Source organism: Phyllostomus discolor, chromosome 12, assembly GCF_004126475.2.
Source record: "Phyllostomus discolor isolate MPI-MPIP mPhyDis1 chromosome 12, mPhyDis1.pri.v3, whole genome shotgun sequence".
NCBI lineage: Eukaryota > Metazoa > Chordata > Mammalia > Chiroptera > Phyllostomidae > Phyllostomus > Phyllostomus discolor.
Genome location: NC_040914.2, coordinates 71389024 through 71413546, shown reverse-complemented (window position 1 = coordinate 71413546; position 24523 = coordinate 71389024). Strand labels below are relative to the sequence as shown.

The 24523-nt window shown below is 41.3% G+C and overlaps 1 long non-coding RNA gene across 2 annotated transcripts; it reads right to left on the bottom strand.

Annotated features, from left to right (window-relative positions):
- Positions 1-738: 738 nt before the first annotated feature.
- On the bottom strand, positions 739-23114 carry LOC118497560. 2 transcript variants are annotated; one of them, XR_004900085.1, is made up of 3 exons: positions 17884-23114; positions 17493-17566; positions 739-750 (listed from the first exon to the last, which is right to left on the bottom strand). It is a non-coding gene; the product is annotated as an uncharacterized LOC118497560 (long non-coding RNA). The 2 variants fall into 2 exon arrangements; XR_004900084.1 differs by lacking the exon at positions 739-750 and adding an exon at positions 16970-17374 and having other exon boundaries at positions 17493-23114.
- Positions 23115-24523: the final 1409 nt, after the last annotated feature.

Here is a 24523-nt window from a genome sequence, read left to right as displayed (position 1 = left end):
GCTCCTAAAGTTGAACAATTTCATTTTTTTTTCCCCTAAGAGTGACAGTTTCTTGCATGATTCCTTAAAATGTTCTCTTTTTGCTTTTTCTGTTCTTTAATACCCAACTAACAATCCCTTGTATTGAATTTCCTCTGTTGAAATAAGGGAGGCTTTTATCTCCTGACTAGATTTTGACTGATAAAGAGCATCTGTGAACTCATGGGTTTGGTGGGCTGCTTTTTCTAATCTGTATTCAAGTTTACAGCTATTAAAGTAAAAGTGTTCAGCCCTTTACAGCTTCTTGGAAGTTATCTCACGTAACCAGTAGTTAGTATGCCACATTTTGGGAACCACTGCCCCAGCACAATAACACCCATTGACTCGGTCGCTGCATCATTCACGTTCATCTCCTTACTTGTCATGCTACTGTCCTCAAAGGTAGGGGACTATACCTTTTTTCCATTTGCCCCTGTGCCTAGCAAGTAACGTGGCTCATATTAAAGCTTTCAGTAAATATTTCTCCAGTGGATGAACAAATGAATGATAGTTAAATGATTTGGAAACCAATTGGCCTGCAAAGCCTACTTAAACCACAGTGCTTCCCTGGCTGGTGTGGCTCAGTGGACTGACTGCAGGCCTGTGAAATGAAAGGTTGCCAGTTTGATTCCCAGTCAGCACATGCCTGCATAGCAGGCCAGGTGGTCCCCAGGTGAGGACGTGAGAGAATCGCCGTATCTCTTGCTCACACATCAATGTTTCCCTCTCTCTCTCTTGCTTCTCCTAACTCTAAAAATAAGTGAAGTCTTTTAAAAAATAAATTTAAACCACAGTGCTGTGGAAATAAAGACTAACCAAATGAGGAAAAGACTATTCAGTACATTCCATATATCAAGGGAGTCAGCCACCATCATTTGTGTTTTGGCAGAATCAAAGGCAGAGGAATGGGAAAGCATATTGTGGAAAAAGAAAAAAATAAGGCCTCAGGTATGTCTTGATTGAAGGCTGTTGGCGTGGTGGAGCTGTAGGTGGCTAACTAGAAGCAGGGTATACTATGTGATTGGTTGGAGATGCGTATCTGACCTCTGGTTGGTCCTAAGATGGAGGTAGAGACAAAACTTAGAGAAGGTGTCACTTATTAATAAATCCTTATCATTTGGGACCTATTGTTGTAAAAGTTATTGTTTAGCTCCTTAGATTTTCCCTGGAGATTCCATCTGGCCTCCTACAAGGCCGACTCCTTAAGTTTGGTGGAGATAAAGAGTTGGTTTCTTGGGCAGGTTGCTGCAGGTTATGGGTCAAAGTTCTATTTTTATAGATAGCCTGGTCATTGTTTGTATATTCAGTCTCTCAGTGCTTAAGTTTATTTCTAAACATACTATAAAATACAACTGTTAGATCATGATTTGTAGAAATATGCATTCCATTTCAGAAAACACCTCTGGTGACATTAGGGATATTAGTGGCTCCAGCCAGTAGCAGAGGAGCTGCCTATGCTGGAGGCAGACACTTCAGCAGTTAGTGTCACAGAAACAAGGCCACCAAATCAGGCCATTGAAAAACTCTTGCTATTCCAGATCTTGGGGAGAAAAACTGAATACCACTGGCTAATGGACAGAGAATTCAATTTAACAGATAATCATCATTTCATCATCGATTCACTGACATTTATGTTGGTTGATGAACTTTACCAAAGTGAGCCATTTGGGGACGGTGAGAAGATGTAGCAATAATAGTTTCAAGAACATCTATAGAGCCCTGGTTGGCATGGCTCAGTTGGTTGAGTGTTGTCCCACAAAGCAAAAGGTCACTAGTTCGATTCCCAGTCAGGGCACAGGCCTGGGTTGCCAGCCTCTTCCCCGGTTGGAGTGCAGCAAGAGGCAACCAACTGATGTTTCTCTCCCACATCAGTGTCTCTCTCTTCTTTCTCCCTCCCTCCCCCTCTCTCTAAAAACAAATAAATCTTTAAACAAGTTTTAAAAATCCCCAGAGAACTTTCAGTTTTACATGTCTTTTATGAAGATATCAGTTTCCCCATTTGCCCACGGAAACACATTTCCCAGTCCTGGCCTCAGAGAACACACAGGTGCCGTATCATTTGAGTCCAAGGTGTGCTGGAACTTCTTAAAGAGAGTCTGCAGTCTGCCATGTCTTCTTCCTGTAGGAATACACTTACATGAGTGGTTTATTAATTATTCGCTGGCTCTGTAAGTTCTTACAAGCTTCTCACTATACAGTAAGTTCTGATGTTAACTTCAATCATTATGAAATTATTAACCCACATTGTACCCTGTTTAGCTCTGTTTGGACAAAGAAACCATTTGTACAGAAAGGATACCACTTTCTAAAACAACAGCTCAATTTTATATCCTAGAGTTACCTTTTAACACATTACACTTATTTTCTGTGTGGTATATTTTCCTTTGCCCAAAGGAAAAAGATGTCCTGGGCTTCAAATAGTCATTGCAAAGCAGAAGTCCCTGGACTTGTTCATACAACCACACTGTTTTCCAAAAGGCACATTGAATCTGGATGGTATCTCTTGCTATAATACCTCTTCCATCAGCACTGGATGTGAGAAAAGCCTGCCTTCTCCTAACTAGCAGAGGTAACACGCTGTCATTGCAAAATTGCAGCAGGATCAAACAAGACCATTCAGATAATGAAGACGACAATCTGACAAATACTGGCAAGCTGTGATTTCCAGTAACTTCTCTCCCTCCTCCCTCCTCTCCCACTTGCAGTGGGCTCTCACACCCACACTCTGACCTCTGACTGGATCATTGTCCTTGAGTCCCTTCCCCACATATAACACCTGTGTCAAATGGATTCTATCCTTGAACCTGACATTTGTCATCTTGGATCCTCATTTAACCTCAAGGGGATGGCCACAGTTGAAAAAAGAGAGTAACATAGGATCAAGTCTGCAGTTCAAACCATAGTCCAGGTTCTGGAGTTCACAATAACAGAAAACCTGACTGAGGTCAGGAGTGTGAAGCACAAACTCACACTTGACCATGGGAAATTCTATCAGGTGTTTACTCAAGAAGGGAGCTGATAAGAGTGGAACTAAGGGGTTACCTGAAGGAAAATAAAGGAAGATGGAAGCAGCTGCTCTGCTGAATGGTTCCCCAAAAGAGTAATCACTGTGATAGCTGTGCTAAGAAGATCTGTCACTAAATGCCAGCAATGTACCAGGAAGATTTATGGCATTATTCATTTGACTTGGCCATGCACTGAATTAAGGACTGGGAGTGTAAAGTATTATCTCTATTTTACGATGAAGAAACTGAGGCCCAGGGACATTCAGTAACCTACCTAATGTCTCACAGATGTTAAGTGACAGAGTCTGGATTTAACCCAGATCTACTGACCTCAAATCCCATGCTCTTATGTCAAACTGTAGGAAAAAGCAAAAGAACAGCACTGGGAAACATAAAAAATAGCCTAGCCCCACAAGAACCTAATTTTTTCCAAGCAGAACCTTTCAGAATTATATTATACTACCTGGCATTTTTTAATGTTGCCCTTTTTATAAGTTGACTTTGTACAGATGATATGAGTTAAATTCACATTAACATTCACTTTTTGACACAAGTGATTAATACTGTAAATACGTTATTCTCAATATTAATGATCTCATATTAAGAAACATTATACATGTGAATCTATAGTAACAAAAACAATTGGGAAAACAATTATTCGATGAGTGCTCACTTGGAATATAACCATTTGTCATAGCATTTTTGGTTAGGTCAGATTCCATGAACTATCTAATTTGAAAGCAAGGATTATGCCTCAGTCTTTTTTGTCTGGTTCCAACCCCAAGTTTCTCAGGAGAACATTGTAAAAAGTAGGTGCTTAATAGATAAGAGCAAGTAGAATGAATTTTTTTCTTATTTACCCAACTTCACATAAATGTTTTTGCAACTCCCTTCTGTGAATTTGTTTAAAATGTTGAACTCCTCAAAGATTTTTGCATACTTCATTGTTTCACAAGATAATTCTATTTGCAGGCATGTATTCAGAAACTCAAAATCCTCAGTTGTTGAAGGCTCGAGAGTAATGGAGTAGAATATTAGTATTTTCCCCAGGAAGTCAGAATTATGAAATTCTTCGGCTTCTTCTGGCTGCCTATGGTAAAATGCAAACCAGACATAAAGACAAACTACTGAAAGAACTATTTAGTTTTGTAGCAGAATTTAGAGAAAATGCGAAGACCCAGAGTAGCCTTTATGACAAGCAAAAAGTTCTCAAAGTAAGAAAATGCAAAGATCAAATCTGAAGTGTTGCCAATAAAATTTGTTCTCAGGGTAAATTTTGAGGTAAATCTTCAAAGTCAGGAATGTGACTGTAAAACCATTTTCCCCATTTTGAGATGTCAGGAAGATTTAAGGGTGTGCCTCCTAGACCCTCTTTTATATAAGAAGGATTCCAAGAATCTTAAGCACACTGTCAGAGTTTGGGGTTAATTTGTTATGCAACAATATATAAGTGAAACACCAACTTTAAAACATTTGCCAGTCCTATGTGTACACAGTGTAGGAGACCATTCTGCATGGCATGGGCCTGGCTCCTACTTGGAGATGCACAGGACCCACACCCATGGATAGGTTCTCCCATGGGGAATCAGGCCTGCAATGTGCCTAGGCCACTTTGAGTCTTCCTTTTTGCTCAAAACTCCCTCACCCTGAATTGAGGACATTTACTGCAAAGTAACTTCCTAAAATCCATGCTAAACCTTCCAAGGATGAGTGTAACTGGTTCAACCACTTTTGCCTTTTCATTTGCAAATATCCCTCTTCTGTGATGTAATTAGTGTCAGTGGCTCCTTTGTTTTCTGTAAAAGGTAACCACCTAAAGCAAACCTGTGCATAGTAAATGAGGACCATCATGTAATATGCTGAGAGAGAGAGAAATAAAGGCCTGTCATGGCAGAGGCTGAGGCTTTTGCTCCCCTTGACAGAAAATCCATGCTGTCCCTTTTCCTCCACCGGACTCAGTAGTCCATGTGAATGTCTCATTTCATCCATAATGATGCGGACACTTTGGGCTGGTGTCTGACTCAGCTGGTGTCCACCAACAGGGACACAGGCCTACGAGCTGTCGTCATTAAGGACAACAAACCAACTTGGTTGGAGTATGTGTGCATTAGCCCAGGTAAGGGCCAACGACCCCCAGTGCTCTTCTAGAATGTCCTAGGGTGTGTTGGACTTCAGAGGAAAAGGGTCTTTCTTCCTAGGTCGCCCTCTCTTGAGACCACTTTGCTGTGAATCCTCAACCATGGGGAACGGTGCAGTCTAAGGAACAAGAGCCATGTTTTAAGCTAGTTCAGCAGTTATGGGGCTGTCGAATGTCTCCCAGATAAGGGATCTTTAGATTTGGAAGTATGGAAGAGAAGGGACCGATGTGCACTAGCTGGGCCCTTCTCCAGTTCGCGCCAGCTGCCGCCAGTCTCAAGGCCTGCCTGGTGAGCTCATGAGCGGCGTGGGTGTGCATGCACGCATGAAGCACAGCTGCAACCACCCGCACGTGCAGACTCGAGGCAAGTCGAGGGGGGCTGGGTCTCTCTGCCTGGGACAGGCAGTGGCACAGAGGGGAGATTGGTTTCCCTAGCCTCCCTTTCTCCCCAGTGCGCGCCAGGGGAGACCTTCCCCACACCTGGCACCAGGTGCAGTCCCGGACACACCAGCACAGTTGTGACCAGCCGGGCGCAGTGGTATCCCTCTTCTGTGATGTGATTAGCAGCAATGGCTCCTTTGTTTTCTGTAAAAGGTAACCACCTAAAGCAAACCTGTGCATAGTAACTGAGGACCATCATGTAATGTGCCGAGAGAGAGAAATAAAGGCCTGTCATGGCGGAGGCCAAGGCTTTTGCTCCCCTTGAGAGAAAACCCATGCTGTCCCTTTTCCTCCACCAGACTTAGTAGTCTGTGTGAATGTCTCGTTTCATCCATAATGACTCGGACACTGCGGGCCAATGTCTGCCTCACAAGATGTGGCATCTCTGTGTGTCTTTTATTTGCATTTGTTTGGTTGCCAGTAAGTGTGAGAAGCTCTTTTTGAATCCCTGTGAATTCCCTATAAATTGGCTAACAGGGTCTAGAAGGGGGGAAAAGGTTTCTCTGAATTAGCCAGAAGAAATCAGCCATGTGGGATCAACTACAGTGCAGATATTAATGGAGAGACATTTCCAAAGAAGAAAACAATCCCAGAATGTGGGGTTGGTGGTTTGTCCATCCTGCCCAGGACTAGCAACGTTGTAGCTAACTTCAGGAAACTTATTCCACAGGTTATGGCCTCTATCCCCTTGATTTGGGGACGTTGTCGTCTGGATTTTAGAAAGTTCAATCTCAGTGGTCAAATGCACAATTCTGGGGTTGCTGCTATCATCTGTACCAACAGTGGCAGGAGCCCTAGAGCCTCCAACAGAAATCGAGCAGGAAACCAGTAGGTAGCAGCCTCGCCAATTAAAAGAAAGTGAGGCTGAAACTGTGCTCATGTTGCAGCGGAGACGGCTGGGTGACAGCAGAGGGGCTTCAAAACACCCTGCAACCCTGACCAGTGAGGCTCAGTTGGTTGGGCATTATCCCGCAAAGCCAAAGGTCACTGTTTTGATTCCTGGTCAGGGCACATACCCAGGTTATGGGTTCGATCCCTGGTCAGGGCACGTATGGGAAGCAACCCATCCATGTTTCTCTCACATCGATATTTCTCTCCCTCTCTTTCTCCCTCCATTCCTCTCTCTCTAAAAAAATAAATAACTAAAATCTTTAAAAACAAAAAACACCCTCCAGCTCCCATGGATTGGTAGTCAGCAATTTTCAAATCAGGAATTGGATGTTTCCAATGTTTATACCTGGGAGCAGAACAAAACAAATGCCTGTACACTCTCTGAGCCAACTTCTCACACACGAAGAGATAACAATAAAACGATCCTCCAAATGTATGCCAATGAGTTCAAAGGTGTGAGGACGCTAAGAAAAGCACTCTCTCCCTCATGAATGTGAATTATGCACATAGGAAGCTGACTGGCTTTTAATACTTAAAGTGTTAGAATCAGTACCATCTTACTCCAAAAATTTTAATTCATATTAAATCGACTCAGTATAAAAATTCTAATATAAGCTCACTCTTCATTTCCTTGATGAAGAATAAATACTTCCATTCTTAAAATAGAAAGGTGTGGGGAAGGAAAAATGGAAAATTCTTCCTTTACTGAACTTTCCTGAAAACAGGCCAAGAAAGAAATTGGCTTCACGTTGAAGGCTTTTAAAGTACCCGTAACTCTTTTGAAAGGTCAGGACCAAATCTTCACACCGCATAGGTCTCTTTTATTTTGACACTGTCAACTGTTAAAATGAATTGTTGTTCTTAGTACGTATTAAGGTATAATTTACATGTGATAAGATGCACCCATTTGAAGTCTACAGTTTGATGAATTTTGACAAATGTATTCACCTGGGTAACCATTACCACAATGAAGACATTCAATGTTTCCATCTATCCTAGAAATTTTCTCCTGCCTCTCTTTACTCCACTCCCAGCCCCTGTCTAAGGCAATCACTGATCTGGTTCTCTCACCTTATATTTGTTTTCTCTGTTCTAAAATTTCATATAAATGGAATCTTAGAGTATGTATTTTTTGCTCCCAGGTTCTTTTGTTCACCATAATGTGTTGAGATTTATTCATGGGTTTGCATGTTTTGGTAGTTTGATTCTTTTGATTGTTGACTAGTATTCCATACTGTGACTACACAAAAATTTATTTTATTTATTCATCTGTTGAAGGTCTGTGGCTGTCTCCAGTTTTGTTCTATCATAAATAATGGTGTTATAAATATTTATGTATAAGGTTTGTGAAAATACATTTTCATTTCTCTTAGATTAATACCTGGAAGTGCAATTGCAGGATCTTATGGTACGTGCTTCTTTTTATAAGAAACATAGTGATTTTCCAAAGTGAGTGGACCATTTTACACTCCTATCTTTAACCCATGAGGGTTCCACTTACTCCTTATCCTTATCAGCACCTAGCACTGTCCATCGTTTCAATGTCAGCTATTTTGTTTTGTTTTGTTTTCTTTTTCCCATGAAATGCAAATAGAAGTGCGCTTTTACGTAACTCATTCTGTAGTGCTCTTTGGTTTTTTGAAATTAAATCTCAAATTTATGGAAAGAGTCAAGAGGGGCTGGACAGCCCAGCAGGGAACAAGTACAAAGCATTATGCACATTGATAAATTTAGTCAGCAGAGCCAAGGGCAAAGGATTTCATCTGGGTTTCTCGGGGTAATCAGAATTCATGTTTGCTCTCGAAGGTTGTAGAAGAGTGGCTAGGAGGTAGGGACAGCTGTCTCTGGGGTGAAAGGGTTTGACTTTTTCAGGGAAGCAGAAACTAAACTACAGGAGGGCTGTCCTTAATGTGAGTCATAATCTTATCAGCCAGCACTGCCAGCCAGGGAGAGGTCAAAGGGAATGATGGGGACTGTGGCAAAGCAGAGCGGAGCAACCCCTATGCACTTTCACCAGGGGGCAGTGCAGACTCAGGTGAGCTTTCGGAGAAACTCCAAATCTAAACCAGTAAGCTCAATTTCCTGTTTTAATTGCTGGCAAATAATTCTAGATGTCTCAAACACTGGATAGAGACAAGCCTGCAGACCTAACGTTTGCACCCTTGCCCTAAACAGACCCGGTTCTCCAAAACAGTCACTGCAAAACAGTTGCAAGACATCCTTCCTCCCTCCCTGGGGCCCCCTGGAATCACCTTCCCGACCCTGACAGGGCCAGACCTGCTGTGTTTTGCAACCCATGCCCCTCTTCTGACAAACAGTCATATATACGCTCCAACACATCTGCGCCCCTGTGTTGAGAATCTTTGTATCTTCTGGGTGTCGCCAAAGCCAAGATTTGATGAGCTTTGCTTTCCTGAGGTCAGGATGGTAAAAATGTTTCTTTTCGTGCTTGTTTTTCCAAACATGAAATGATCATTTTGAAATGTACACACATCTCAGATGGCTTTACCCTTGGCCTTGTGTGTGAGGTATGCTCAGTCCCCTCCCACGTGGGGGTCAGGTTCTTCATTCCAACCGAGGCTTCCTGGTTGACACAACGGCACCGACCCCTGGTTGACACAACGGCACCGACCCCAGGCCCCTCCATGGCTTCCTGCACTCATTCCCCGGGGCAGCCAAAGTACCCAGACTGAGTGGGTGACTGAAGCATCCGAAACTTATTCACTTTCAGTTCTGGAGGACAGAAGTTGTCTGTGAAGAGGCAATTTTACTTACACATAACCAATTAATATGTCTTTTATTTCCTTCTTTTGCTTTATGCCACTTGTTAGGTCTTCCAGTTCAATGTGAAATGCATGTGGTGAGAGTGGACATCCTTGCCTATTTTCAATCTTAGAAACCTTTCTCCTAAAATAGCCAGGACATATCAGCAGTGAGGGGCCAGCCAGAGAACAAATCTTTTCAGAAAGAAATCCCAAGGGAAAAAAAATTCATCCCAGAATGTTGGGTTAGTGGCTAACACCATTCCTGCCAGAATTACAATAGCTTTGTGGTTGATATCCAGAGAGGAGTGTGACATTTTCCCCCTTGATTCTGGGGAAATTGACATCTAGGGTTTTTAGAAGGTATTATCCAAAATTGCCAAACTTACAGGTCTGAGGTTGCTTCTATTATTTATCCTAGCCCATGTGACGTGGGCACCTGAGGGTCTGCAGCACTGAAATCAGAAGGCTAATTGGTTACAAGTGAGGCTGAAATCTTCTATCCTGGTGGTGGAGGCAGAAACACCCAGGGCGTCAGCAAAGGAGGTGACAGAAGGCTTAAAAATACCCTCCGGCACACTGACTGGCAGACAGCAACTTTTAAATCAGAAATGGAATAATTTCCAAATTTTATACAGAGCAGCTGGAGAGCAAACTGAGAAAACATGAAGTCTTTTTTTAAGAGTCATAGATCTTACTAACTGAAGTATTTTCATCAAAGTGCACAATATTTTGGTAGATCATTTACCAAAATATAATTTCATTAGATATAGGTATGATATAGACAGATATGGGTGATATAGATATATATGATGATACAACCTAACTTTGATTTATTTAGTGAGCCATGAATCCTTTTAGAGTGAAAAAGATCTTTGAAAGCCCATAAAGTAAATATACTTCAACTAGTCACAAATCTTTTATTTCAGTATATAATATTCCTGAATAGAAGCATATAATATTTCAGGATCAAGTATTTTCCCAAACCTTGCCTCTTAATAAGTTTGAAAATAAAAAAGAGTAAAAGGGAAGGAAAAGAAAGATTTGTTGGATATTGCCCAGGTCTGAGGACGTTACCACATGATTCTCTAGGAACTTCTAGACTGAGGATAGGAGGATGGAGAGAATGCGGGTGGCTTGTAAAGCTGGTGCCTTCAAGTATATGAACAGAGAGGCCTGGTGAGTGTGACAGCTCAGCAGGAAACTATGGCCCTGCATCACATATACAAAGTTTTTCAATAGCATCCTTGTGCAAATATTTCACATTTGTCATAATAATATCAGTGGAATTTCTAAGACAAGAATGTGCTTATTTTTTCAAAGCAATTGAATGATATTACCAAATTTTTTTTTATCAATATTATACGCTAAATCTACTGGGTAAAAGTTTGATTCTGCCTACAAAAAAAATCACTATTGCATTCCATTTTTAAAGAAAAGTTTCAAAGGGCATTAGTGTTTTGTTTGGTATAGGAATTGTGAATGGCGCTGAAATCATTTATTAAATGGTTACCTGTTCAGCCTGTGTATAAAACTTTCACATAAAACAAATTATAAAAGTCTTTTTAACTTACTCCTCCTCATAGATAATCAGGGATCCAGAAGGTTTTTTTAAAACATTAAATAGATTCCAGTGGTTTCAAACACAAAAAAAAGCAAAAATCACAGAGAAAAAAAAAACTTGAGTATAAATTATAATAAATCATATAGGTTGAAAACAGTCTGATTTAAAACTTCAAGTGTAAGAATTCATACCATCTTTATTCAAAAACTCTAATTTATTCTAAATTACTTTCAGTTCAAAGAATCTAATGTAGCCTAGCTTACTCTTTATTTTCTTGCTGAAAAATAAACAGAAATATTTTTTTTACTTTAAGGATAGGGAGAAAAGAAGGAGGGAAAGGAAGAAAGGAGGGAGGGAATTTGGGAGCAGGGAGGGAGAGAATAAAGGAAGTAAATAAGGAAAAAAAGGAAAGGAGGAACAGGAAAAGGGAGCCATCAAAGGGAACAAAGAGGTCTCATTCTTTCTATTGTCTGTCTGACCCACAGAGTCATTAAGAAATACTATGACGTTACTGTGTATGCTGTGTAAGATTTGGGGCAGTTTGTTAGCTGCGAGAGTAGCAGAATGGTGGAATGAGTTTATATATTTTGATCCCAGATTCTATGCTTTTAACCACCCCAACTAGGCTGCTTCAAAATCCTGTGGACTTTGTTTTGGAAAGAACAGCAGACTGTGCTGGAAACTGGGCCCAGGGCCTGACTGTGAGAATAACATAGATTGGTTTGACTCACAACCTCAGCAAATTTCCTGTGTCAAAATTGGGCCCTGATTAGGAGGAAGTGGGATGGAGACATCTGGGTGGATGCACTTGAGAACATGCTGATTTTCAACTTAAAGTGTTGGAATTTATACTGTCTTTATTTAGAACTGATTTATGCTAAATCACTCTTAGTTCAAAGAAACTATGTAGCCTAGCTCACTCTTTATTTTCCTGCTAAAGAATACACCAAAAGATAAAGAAAGGAGGAGATTCAGTAGGACCCTTGAACCCTCTGAATCTGCAGAACTGACCCATTTATTTTTACTAAAACCCATCTTTGTCTGGAGTATTTCCCTGCCCTATCCTGATTTCCTCACTCTCCTATAGGCTTCCCTTGTGAGCACTCCCTGAATAAATCACTTGCACAGGAACCCCATCTCAGATTTGGCTCTACAAACTAATTAATGCTCATGATTCAGGAATGAAGAGGTCAAAGGAGGAGAGGAGAGTGCCCCCATGCCACCCCTTCTAGTGACCTACTTGGAGAATGTGTACTTCCTGTCCTTGAACTTTAGGTGTTCCTGGGCTAGAAGTTCCGGTTCCCAGGTGGAAGACTTCTACTAGGGGTCACAGTAGCTGTTCCACTAAACCTAAAGTTACAGCTGCTGATCTTTTTGAACTCATCATACCTGTAGACCAGTAGGCAAAGGGAAGAGTTACTATACCAGCAAGAGAAATTCATATGGATTATCCCATGAGAAGACAAGTTTGCTGCTACATAAGCAGAGCAAAGAGGAGTATGTATGGCACTCCAGGAATCTACTGGGGTTTCTCCGGGTACCTCCATGCCCAGGGAAACAAAAAATGGCAATTTGCATGAACCATCACCTAACAAGGACTTGGTAACCAGAGTCACAATTTTCAGAGATAAGGCTCTGAGTTACCTCACTGGACAGACAACTAGACAACCAAAAGTGCTGCCAAGTGAGAAGGGAATTAGGATTGGTGGGAAAAGGGGGGAAGTAATAAATATTCATTGTATCATCAGACCCAGCTTCAGCAGTAGGGTCTGTAACTTGTCTCTAATCCTACTATTATAAGGGTTGTTTTTTTGTTTTGTCTCGTTTTGTTTTGTTTTGACGTTGTGACTGGCCACCACCTTGTAGAAAAGCACTGACAGGATGCAGGGCATTAATGTGGAACACAGGTAGGTCTGAGTAGTGTAAAGGGCAGACTCTAGCAGATGTTACGTGTGCCCTGTCCCTTTCCCCTAGGCCTTCCCATTTGGGGTTCTCCAGCCAACTTCCAACTGCTAGCATCCACATCTCTGTGCTAAAGCCCTTTTCCAAATTGTGGGCAAGCATTCTGTCTGGGCACAGCACACTGGAAGTGCCAGAGACTTAACTTCTGGAAGCAGCCCTCAAGCAATCGCTGGTCAGAGTTAATGTCAGAACACCCCATCATCACTCAGGAGTAACTATTTGGAGTTGTGCAACACTATTTCAGAGAGTTAATTAGCATCCAAGAGTTTAGCTCAAGATGCCATCAGTGTTGACTTACTAGATAAGGCAGCTTCTTGGCTGCTTTCCTTTATCTTCACTATCCTCCAAGTTTTTCCTGCACCTCCAAAATAATCTGCTTGCACATGAGTACTCAGCTAAGGGTCTGCTTTTGGGGAACATAAATTCACATAGCAACTTAGAACCAGGCATTTGAACAATTCTTATTGATAATGTAAAAATAGACAAGCAGATAGAGAGAAGATAGGGATAGATAGATGATAGATAGATAAGACAGATAGAATCATGGATGGATGGATGGATGGTTAATACATAAAATCAAGAAAAGAATTATTGGAAAGGAGAAGGGTCACAGACATTTTTGTCTGGAAAGTTTGTGTTGATTAAATTTAAACTATTTTACTGAATATTTTAAAATTACAAATTGCTTTTAATTTCTTTCAAAAATTTTATTGTTAAGGTTTTCAAACTTATACAAAAGTAGATAGAATATTATCATAAATTCCCATGTACTCACTTTCTAGCCTCCAGCAATTACTTATTTACAGTTACCTTGTTTCATTTGTACATTCACCCACTTAACCTACTCTAGGTTATGTTGAATAGAATCCTGGATATCATACCATTTTATCTGAAAATATTTTAGTGTATATGTCTAAAAGATAAGGGCTTTTAAAATAACTATTATCACATGTAAAGCAATTAACAATTTATTAATTTCATAAGATATCCAATCGGTGTTAAATTTTCCAATTGTCTAATAAATTTCATTTTTTTTATAGTTTGTTGTTAAATTGAGATACAAATAAGGTCTCTATGTTGTGACTGCTTGATATTTAAGTCTCTTCTAACTATGGGTTCCTTAGTCCATCTCCCTCTTTTTCTTACAATGCATTTGTTGAATAAGTACTTGATATATTTTAATTTAACAAAATATGGCTAAATCTAATGCAAATTATATTTTTACTTCCTATGAGTCATGCAATTTATAACCCAGGATTAAGCCAATGCTTTGACATGATTTCTTCTTCAGACTAATGTCGGAAACTTTTATTTACAATATCATGTGGGAGGCACTCTCAAAATGTAAATGCTTGGAAGCTGTGGAAACAGACATATGTATATGAAAGTAAAATTAGGGGCTCTCAGAAGCTAGATAAGTAAAAGAGAATGAGAAAGCCAGCAATAAATGCCAAATTACTTTCTAAATCTGGAAATTGATCATGTCACTCTGCTTAAATATGTTTCTATGGTTTCCCACTGCACCGAGAATAAACTCAAAATTCTTACCCTGGACCGTGTGATCGGGACCTGACTGTGCATCTGACCTTATGAGCTCTCCCTGTCCCTTACAACACTACAACCACAGACCTTCTCTTCTGGCCTTTCACCATGGTAGGGTTTGTGCACATGCTGCTTTCCCCGCCCAGGTAGTGCTATTCCTGGCTCTAAATGTGTCTCCTCAAGATAGAGGACTGAGCAGATGCAGAGTACTCCCCAAGTTTAAAAATGTATATCCAAAGCTAAAAATAAGAGGAAAAATGTTGCAGTGGCCACCAGTGGAATTTAGCCACAGCAACATGCAGAAATCAAAACTGTGTGCCCTGGGAACATAAACGGTACAGCCACTATGGAAGCCAGTTTGGAAGTTTCTTACAAAATTAAACATATTTTTATCATATGATCCAGCAATCACATGTCTTGGTATTTACTCAAAGAAGTTGAAAACTTATGTCCACATAAAAATCTGCACATGGATGTTTATAGCAGCCTTATTCATAATTGCCAAAACTTGGCAGCAAGTAAGATGTCGTTCAGTAGGTAAATGGATAAATAAACGGTGGTGCATTCAGGCAACAGAATATGTTTCAGCACTTAAAAAAAAAACAACGAGCTATTCAAGCTATGAAAAGTCATGGAATAAACTTAAATGCTTGTTGGGAACCACCCTGCCTGGTATCAGAAGCTATAACCCCCGCCAAGGCTAAGGCTGAGGAAATGACCTTGAACCATAAGCCACCAAGGAGACAAAAGCTTATCTCCCTGGCAGGAGTACCGCTTCTGATTCTTTTACTTCACCCAGCCTGGCCCCCACTGCTTGGTCAGTTAGCCAATGACAGGTAAGATTCCCCAAGAGGGGAACAACTTAAGACAGGCAGGATCACATGGGAGGCCTCCAAGGAAGGACTTTGGGGGCTACAGCAAAAGGGGGTGATGGACCCTCGCCCCTCGGCTTTGACATAGCCTGAGTCCTCATTGTCTGTGAGAAAATCTCCTAATTTCTTGGCTGCCTTACTTCCCTTGCTCCACCTAAGCCTGAAACAATGTCAGGGTGGTGCAGCCCTGTGCTGAAAAGGACGGGTTCCCCGGGTGATCAGGCCTAAGAAAGAATATGTAAACTCCTGTGAAACCTGGTTTGTTTAGAATGCTCTCAGTTGAATAATAAGGGCCCAGGGAAGAAGTAAGTTTGTTCCTCAAAGTTTTACAGCTTTTTGACCCTGACTCAAATAGGCCCTCCGAGTTCCTTGTTATCTATTGTTTGATCCTTACTTCCTAGCAATAAGTAATGGGCTTTACCTGAATTCTTATGCAAACGAAACCAATAAAAAGCCTCTCCATCAAGGGAACAGGGCGCTCCCCACTAGAGAGAGTGGCCATTCCTTCCCTACTTCCCCATAGGACCTGGTTATCTCTGTGTATGTTTTTCTCGCATGTTGACGAGCCATCTGCAGCATTCCGCGGTCACTGCTGGTCAGTGATCGTGTCAAATGCTTGTTACTAACTGAAAGAAGCCAGTCTGAAAAGGCTGCATACTGTATTATTCCAACTATACAACAGGCTGGAAAAGACACAACTACGGAGAGAGTAGATAGACCAGTGGTTTCCAGGGGCTGGGGGTGTTGGGGAAGAGGGAAGAATAAATGAAACACAGAGAACTTAGGATGGTGCAAATACTCTGCATGAACTACAATGATGGCATTATACATTTGTCCAAACCCATAGAATATACAAAACCAGGAGTGAGCACCATAGGTTACTAAGGTAACCTATGGGCTTGGGGTGATTGTCACAGCTGTAGGGCCATCAGCTGTAACAAAAGTATTACTGTGGTGTGGTATGTTAGTAGTTGGGAAGGCCGTGTATGTGTCTGTGAGAAATCTCTGTATTTCCCCTCAATTTTTCTGTTCTCGAAAAAATCTTTAAAAAAAAAAACAACTATGGGGTTCATGTGTGAATCTAGACAAGATAAATCCTTTGAGAACTATGCCTTGAACTCATATTTAAAAAATGGAATCATACCTGACAATACTTCATATGAGTATAAAATTCTGGATTGAAATGTGTTTTTACAAACTCAGAGATCAATAGCGATTATCCTCCCTGGAAGAAGTACGGATGAATGAAATTAGAAAAACAAAGACAGCATTGTGTCACAAGAGAAGAATTGGTGAGGACAGAAATCAGCAAAAATTGGTTGGAAAAATATAAATATGCACTGATTGTAAATTGTGTAATTACTTAGAAAATTTTAATAGTCACTTATTATAAATAATGTGTCTGGTTTTAAAAATAATACAAGAAAAAACAACATGGAAGATAGCAAGGGAACATTTTGAGAGAATTTAAGATCCTAATCTTATTCAAGAGGAGGCTAGAAATACAAATTTATGTATATATTATTTTTAAAAATATAACATTAAGTGCCCGTGCTAAAATTTTGAGTGACCATCAAAGGAATTGAAATAGAATATGGTCAAGTTAAAAACTGGAACTCAAAAAAACTTAACTTGTCCAATAAGAGATAGAAAAAAGAGAAATAAACAAGAAGCACATGGCATTGGTGTAGGATAGACAGATAGACATATGCAATACAGAATATAGCCCAGAAGTACACCCATATGTGTGTGGTCAATCATTTTTTTACAAAGGCATCACAGCAGTTCAGTGGGGAAGATCAAGTCTTTTCAACAAATCATGCAGGGACAACTGGATATCCGCATGGAAAAAGTGTACTTTGATCCCTAATCCCGCCAATGTGGGCTACCCAGGTGTATTCATTTCTCAGAATTCGCGAAGCCATATGCTTAAGGTGTGTGTGTGTGTGTGTGTGTGTGTGTGTGCATAAAAAAATTGTACATAAAGTAATACTCATCTTTTAAAATCTTTATTAGTGCCCTGGCCAGTGTGACTCAGTTGGTTGGAGAGTCATCCCATAACCGAAAGGTTGCGGTTCGACTCCTGGTCAGGGCACAATTCTTAGGTTGCAGTTCAATCCCCTGTCCGGATGCAGGCTGGAGGGACCAATTGATGCTTCTCTCTCTCCCTTCCTCTCTCTCTAAAAACAATGAAAAAAAAATAAGTCCTTGGGTGAGGATAAAAGAAGAATAGTAATAAAATTTTATTAGAGATGATTATGTCTAATTTCTCCACAACCTTTGTTCTCAGCATGTTACCTCCTCAGAGAGGCTCTCCATAGCCACTCCCGACTGTCAGCACATTCAGCATTCTCGACTGCACTGACTTCAGCCTAGAAGAGGTAAAATGTTTTCCAGCCAAGATCCCTCACCCTGTCACACCTGCTCTACAGCCAGCCTCCATCCCCCATGCTCCCTGGCTCTTCCCCTATATGTTTGCCCCATTCCCTCCCACAACCTCCAGCACCTTGCACCACCCATTATCTCCTTGCTTCCCATTCCAATCTCCTCATATTTTTCCACTGCAAATGCTTGCCAGGCTGCCTCCTGCAAAGTAAGTGGTAAGCGCAACCACTCCTGGTTGTTAGTTTGAACTTTGGGACCCCAAGCTTGCCCTGACTTCTGGGTGTCTGTGTGGTTTGTTCAGTACCTCATGAATTGCTGTTCAGGATCCAAATCACTTCTGGTGTCCCTCAAGCAGAAGGCCTTGCAGGAAGGTGTAATCAAAACTGGATTACTACCTTTTTTTCTCCAATTGCTGCTTGCTCATCCCCTTGAGTCTGATGCTAACTCAAGTCTTGCAGGATGCATTCTAAGGAGGCGATGCCAGAAACTGTCCTTGGAGAACACAGAAGCTCAGCAAGGCTCACAGGCATGGTTGCAGAGGTTGTGCATTTCACAATATACCCTGCTAAGGCAGAGACAGGGGTCTGAAATCCAGGCTTCAGTCCCCTTACCAAGCTATTCATGCTTGGAACTGTGTCTTTCTAGCAGACAATCTGTAAAATTGCTTACTAATTTTCAAAAAGTACCATAGAGGCCAGCATCCACCCTGGAATTTAGCCTGGGGCAGACGGGAAGGGACAGTGGCTTTGGCTGGACTCAGAATTCCTGCTTCATTCAGGACTGAGATCCTGGAAGGCAAGGGCAAAGTGCCCTTGCTTTATAGGCTTCTTTGTGTAGGTCTGAAAGAAGACAGCCTGAAGATATGAGCCAGTTTTCAATGAGGCCTATTATCGATGTTCAGTGAACTAAATGATTTACTAAAATCATGCATAGCCCCTTCCTGACAAGTTGCATTTGTTCACTCAGCTTTGGCCAAAGATGCCTTCACTCCCTCTTAGGCCTATGTGGCCTGGCCTATGCTCAGGTATTTCAAAACCAGTTACCAGATCAAACAGATTCTGTAGTTTGTCACCTCAGACCAACACACAGGCTCCTCCTTGTGACCCAGAGCCTGTGGACCTGGGTGCTGTGCCCTTAACTGGGGTTGAATTTATGATCAGCTCTGGGCAGAATCATGCATCCACACAGGACTTAGGTAGGAAATAGAGTCACTTCTAAAGAGTCTAGGAAGAGTACACATCGGAGTTAGAGTGAGTTGAACATCCTGGCATGTCAAGCAGTTATTCAGGGAAGAGCTGTTAGCCTTCTTACACATCCTGGTCATAAGGGTTTCATCCTTTACTGGGTTCTTTCCAGAAGAGCCAGTGGCGGTTGGCTTAGTAGTTGGACCCTTGATGAAACAGCTAAAATCAGGAACTTCTTGGATAGAGAGCCCTCTGGGCTCTCAAACTTAATAGCAATGATCACATGTTTATATCAAACAACTTTATTTATTTAGTTGCTGCATGTTAGTCATCCCCCATGATACCGCCAATTCCCAGAAGAGCAGGGTTCCATAAGCATTGTCCCCAGATGTGTCCCCAGTGCCATCATGTGCCATCATGCCTGGCACAAAAACCTGTTGAGGAGGAAAAGGAGTTGGCGGATAAGAAATGACAGAGAGAACCTGAGGTTTGGGGTTGAAGCAGGCCTCCTCCGTTGAGAAGTGTGGGCTGGGTGGGCAAAGTGGACGGCCATGGCCTGACTTGGCATTTGTGCCCCTGGAGCACATCAGAGAAGGCAGCATTGCCGGGAATCACAGAGCAGAGAAAACTGGGCTCCACTCGGGTATGCAGGATATGTAACACGTGAAATGCTTCCTCCCTCAAACTCTGCTTTGTCTGGCATTGTATAGCTATACCAACTTATGTCTGGCTACTACTTGCATGGTACATCTTTTTTGTCTTCTTACCTTTAATCTTAGGATGTTTCTCTTGCTGACACTCTCTCATAGTGTCTTTGTGGAGACTGACCCTCAGAAGTCTGAAGTAAGTCTTGATATGTTCCTGTCTACACAGTGATTCATTTCACTCCTATGGAACAATGAAGCAGAAGTCACAGGATACCAAGATGTAGAGAAGTCACATGTTCCACTTTCCTTCTCCTGCATACAAATCACAATTCCAGGTGTCACCTGTTCAGCTGATAGCCTCTGCCTCCTTGCGCTTTTCTTATGCTTTTCTTTAACTGTCTATTCACAGCTGTCCTGACAGGGAAAATGTTCCGTCCTCTCTGATCATTTTACACAGGGCAGAAATGAAAGACTCATGATGACACTGAATTAGTGTTCTTTTACCTTATTTGAAACACTGGTAAGCCATCTTTTCCCCAATTTTGCATAGAAATATAAATGTCAAGTGTAATTTCCAAGTAGAAAATTTTGTTGACAGTTTGAAAGCTGTGTAATTATGAGAAATAACATTTCAACAAGGGACATTGACACACTGCTTAAGTCTTCTTTCTTACCGCAGGCAGACATGCCTTTGTGGGGAGCAGCACATAGGCCTTAGCATAGCTCACTTAGGAAACTTGTAATAAAATAGCATACCACAAGGCCTCGTGATCCTTCTAGGGGAGAGATTCTCCAGTGGCTTCCAACAGACTGCAATAAAGCCTGGCACGTAATGGATGCCTTGGAATGAATGAAGAATAATTGCTCCTCCTCCTGCGTTCTAATATTCCTATTTCTCTTGTTTCCAACAGGTCCATGTACTGGATGGAGGGACCATACACTATAAATGTCACTAGCAGCACCCAACATAGCTAAGAACAAATCTCCCATTCCCTTGCAAGCTCCTCACCCACTTAACACACAACTCTACACCTGATATAATCAAAACAAGCCAATGAAGTGAGACCAATGGCCCTGAAGTCATCTAACTTACTTGTGCAATCCTGACTTAGGAAGAGCAAGCAAACATCCATCTAGAATGGAAAAAGGGAGTTTTCTTTGACCTCTTACTTTCCTTCAGTGAGAGATGTCTTTCCTTAAGGCTAAGCCAGAGCTTTGAGTAGTCAGAATAGCTTCAGTCAGCCATGGAAGATGCTGTCTAGAACTTCTAAACCAAGCCATGTTCGCCATCAAGGGCTGGATGACAAATCAGTTTCGTTATTAACTAGTAGTGGCTATATGGAGCACAGTGCAGAAAAAACATCTGAAGCCTTATCTAGTCTTCATGGAAAAAGATTTCTGATGGCTTAGTAATCTGTACCTTGGTTTTATTATGAAACTTGGAAATAAGGCAAGAGCTATCTGTGGCCTTTTCAGTATCATGCCCAAGCATTGTCTGAAAGATTATCTCAGGACCACTTGACTAAGGAAATGTGACTTTGCTTGACTTACAACTTGATATATTAACTAGGGATCCAGCTCTGTAAGAGTAGAGATTAATTTGGAGAAAATGTTCAGGGTCCAAATTATTTTTATCCAGTGGAGATACATTCTAATCAGTAGAGAATGTAGACCCAAAGATGAGCGTATTACTCTGTAGAACCTTGACCAATTTTATATCTAATTTAGCAATCAAATTCTAGCACCCTTTTATTATTTTAAGAACACTATATTTTATACATCAGTTTCTAAAATCCTCTCTGAAGCTAGCTGTGCCATCCTGCTGGTTCTCCCATTAATGGGTTAAAGAAAACTTTGATGCATGCTCATTATGTATTTGTGTGAGATTTCAACATCTTCTGAAAATTATTCCTTGAAATGTGGAGGGAAGAGGGAGGTGGAGTGGAAGTCATGAGTTCTGCATTCCTGGCCTGGAAGCCAGAAGAGGGGAGGGGTTTGAGGATGTTGCCCACACAGGCTTGCATTCTGCAGCTAGTCCCGGGCCCTCCATAGGCCAGGGAGTCCGCTGTGTCAGTAGAGATCTTCATGTGTGTCATTAGTGGCCTGCTGGGCCTACCCTGTTCTCTGGCAATGAGAGAGACCGTATTATTTTTCAACACCAGAGGAAGTTTTAGTGACCTAATGAAATCCCACCAACATTATGTAAGGAAGTGGTATATCATTTCAAGCCTAATTCAAAGAAGTCAGTTTAAATAATACTTTGTATAGTTCAAAACTTTCCTACATCCCAACATCATTCCTAAGCACTCTGTTCTAGCTCCTATCCCATCATTCCTACAGCACCCTATAATTACCAGGATGGAGTAATTAATAACTAATGCTTATTGTGTGCCCAATATTTACCAAGTTGAGTTCTAAGTTCTTAATATAGATTAAGTTATTTAATATGATAGCCATTCTAGAAGAGAGGCACCATTAATTATCATCCTCTCCATCTACAGATGAAGGTTCTGAGGCACTAGGCACAAGTAACTTCCCCCAGATCTCACAGCTCATCAATGGCAGACCTGAGATTTGAACCCTGGAAGAATTCATGCTGTTACCCACTGCACGATTGCTCCTTTCGTGAATTAAAAGCTAAACAAATTCAGCTTAAAAGGCTCAGTTCTTGGGGTGATAGGAAAGTTCTAGAAATGGAGAGTGGTGATGGTTGTACAACTTTGTGAATGTACTTAATGCCACAGAACTGTAACCTAAAAATGTTGAAAATGGTAAATTTCATGTTATGTGGATTTTAACATAATTTTAAAAAATTTAAAACTCCATTCTACTACATACTAGCCATGTGACTTTGGACACAAGTTAACTGCTAAGAAGGTGATGATAGTGCCTACCTCATGAGGTTGCCCTAAGAATTGAATCGGTTAACCCAAGTAAATTGCCCAACAGAGTTTCTGGCTGCACATAGGAAGCCATAAATGATTGTTAGCTTAAATAAAAGGCAATAGGGATCATTATCAGGAAGAGTAAAATGTATGAACTTTATTGTTGGTCCAGGAAAGACTCCCTCTGTTCTCCTAGGAGGGAGGAGCATTGAGGTCTGATGGTAGGGAAAGCCAATCAGCAGTGACAGTTCCCATTTGGATCCAGGAGTTCTTGAAGGCTCTGCTACGAAGATTCAGAGCCACATGGGCTTTCCCACCATGAGATCTCAACCTAGAAAGGACATGCCAATGTGACCTTGTCCTCACAGCAAGTGTACTCAGATAGAAAGAAAAAGAAAACAATTATTATTCCTACATTTAGGGGACCCATGTTCAATGCCAGCTATTATTACAAAAACTTTTGCATTATTATCCTATCTCATCATCACAACTTTATGAAATTAGCATTACTACTCCCCCTGTTTTTAGAGTATAAAGGGAAAAAAAGCCCCTAAGATGCAGAGAAGTTAAAAACCTTGTCTTTGGTCACCCAGTTATTGAAGAGCAGACTCAAGATTGGAGCCCTAGACTACACATCTTAGTCAATTCTAGCTGCAACAACAAAATACCATATCCTAGGTGGTTTAAACAACCACCGTCTATTTCTCACAGTGCTGGAGTTTAGGAAGTACAAGATCAAGGTGCTGGCATCAAGATCGGGTGTCTGGTGAGGGCCGGCTCCCTCCTGTTTTGCAGCTGGCCGTTTTCTCCTAGCCTCACATGGCAGAGAGAGAGAGAAAAGCACCCTTCTCTCTCCTTTCTTATAAGGACACTAATGTCATCACAATGGTTCCACACTCATTACCTACTCACCTCCCAAAGGCCCCACCTCCTAGTACTATCACACTGAGGGTTAAGATTTCAACATAGGAATTTTGAGGGGTACACCCAGTCTATACAGTGTCATTCCTAAATGCCCATATTATACCACTGTGCTGCACTGCCACCAAGAATGTGACATGTCTGGAGCAGTAATTGCTTCAGAATTCAAAACACAAAACAAAACATACTTTCCCCTTCATGAAAAAATACTCACAATGTGCAGGGGAAGGGGAAAGCAGTCCTTTGACCTTAAAGCAGGGAGAGACTAGTAGAGTCCCCATTTTTTTTATAAGCTTCCCTGAAAGAGTGTTCCCTTAAAGGACCTTTTTCCTTCCTTTCTCTTAACCTGCCCAGGTCAAGCCTTAATCTTGTCCCATAGAGTATAACCCACAGCCTTCACTCTGGAGGAGGCTACATCAAGATCTGGGGTTATGAAGATGTTTTTCAGCAGAAACCCAAAAGAAGAGATGGGAATCCAGGGACCATCTTACTGTGTCCCTGAAAGTGGAGCAGAGTCCTAGACAAAGCAAAGAGGAGGAGAAAGCTCCTGGGGTGGTGCACAAGGGGAAATGTACACAACATCCTTCTTTGTAGAGGGCACATTCTTGTTGGAGCCATTTACTCTAGGACCTGTGATTATGTGGGGCTGTGTTTTAGGAGTGGGTTTGTGTGTTGTGGTGATGATGATACAAATCAGAATGGTTGTGGTTGCAAGTAATAGAAACTGAGTTTGGACTGTCTTTGAACAAAATGGAAGTTATTTGAACATATATGAGGGTGGACCCCCAAAAAAACCTGGAATTATCTTCTGGAGGGCAGGCCCCTTATAGTACAGCCTTCTCCTGCTAGATGAGTGTTCTAGGAACCCATTTGTATCAGTGTACCAGCTGGTGTTGTTGTGAGAGGCTGCATTCAGCTTCCGTGAATTTTTTTTTGAAGACTCAGTGTAACTGGCCATTTTGTGATGGGTGATTTATGAGTGCACCTACCCACACCATGCTGAAAATTCAGCCTTTTTTTTTTACCAAAAATGGCATGACCCCTCTGCCTCAGTCTCCCTATTCACCCAATCTTACCCCAAGCAACTTTTTATCATTTCCCCAGATGAAAAAAGTCCTCAGAAAGAAACATGTTGCCAATGTGGAATAGGTGGAACAAAAAAATGGCAGAAGCATTAAAAGGCATCAAAATCTATGAGTTCAAAAACTGTTTTTGAGCAATGGAAAAAATGTCTCAATAGGTGTATTGCATCAAATGGAAAATACTTCAAAGGTGACTAAAGTTTAAACATGTAAGAATAAATACAC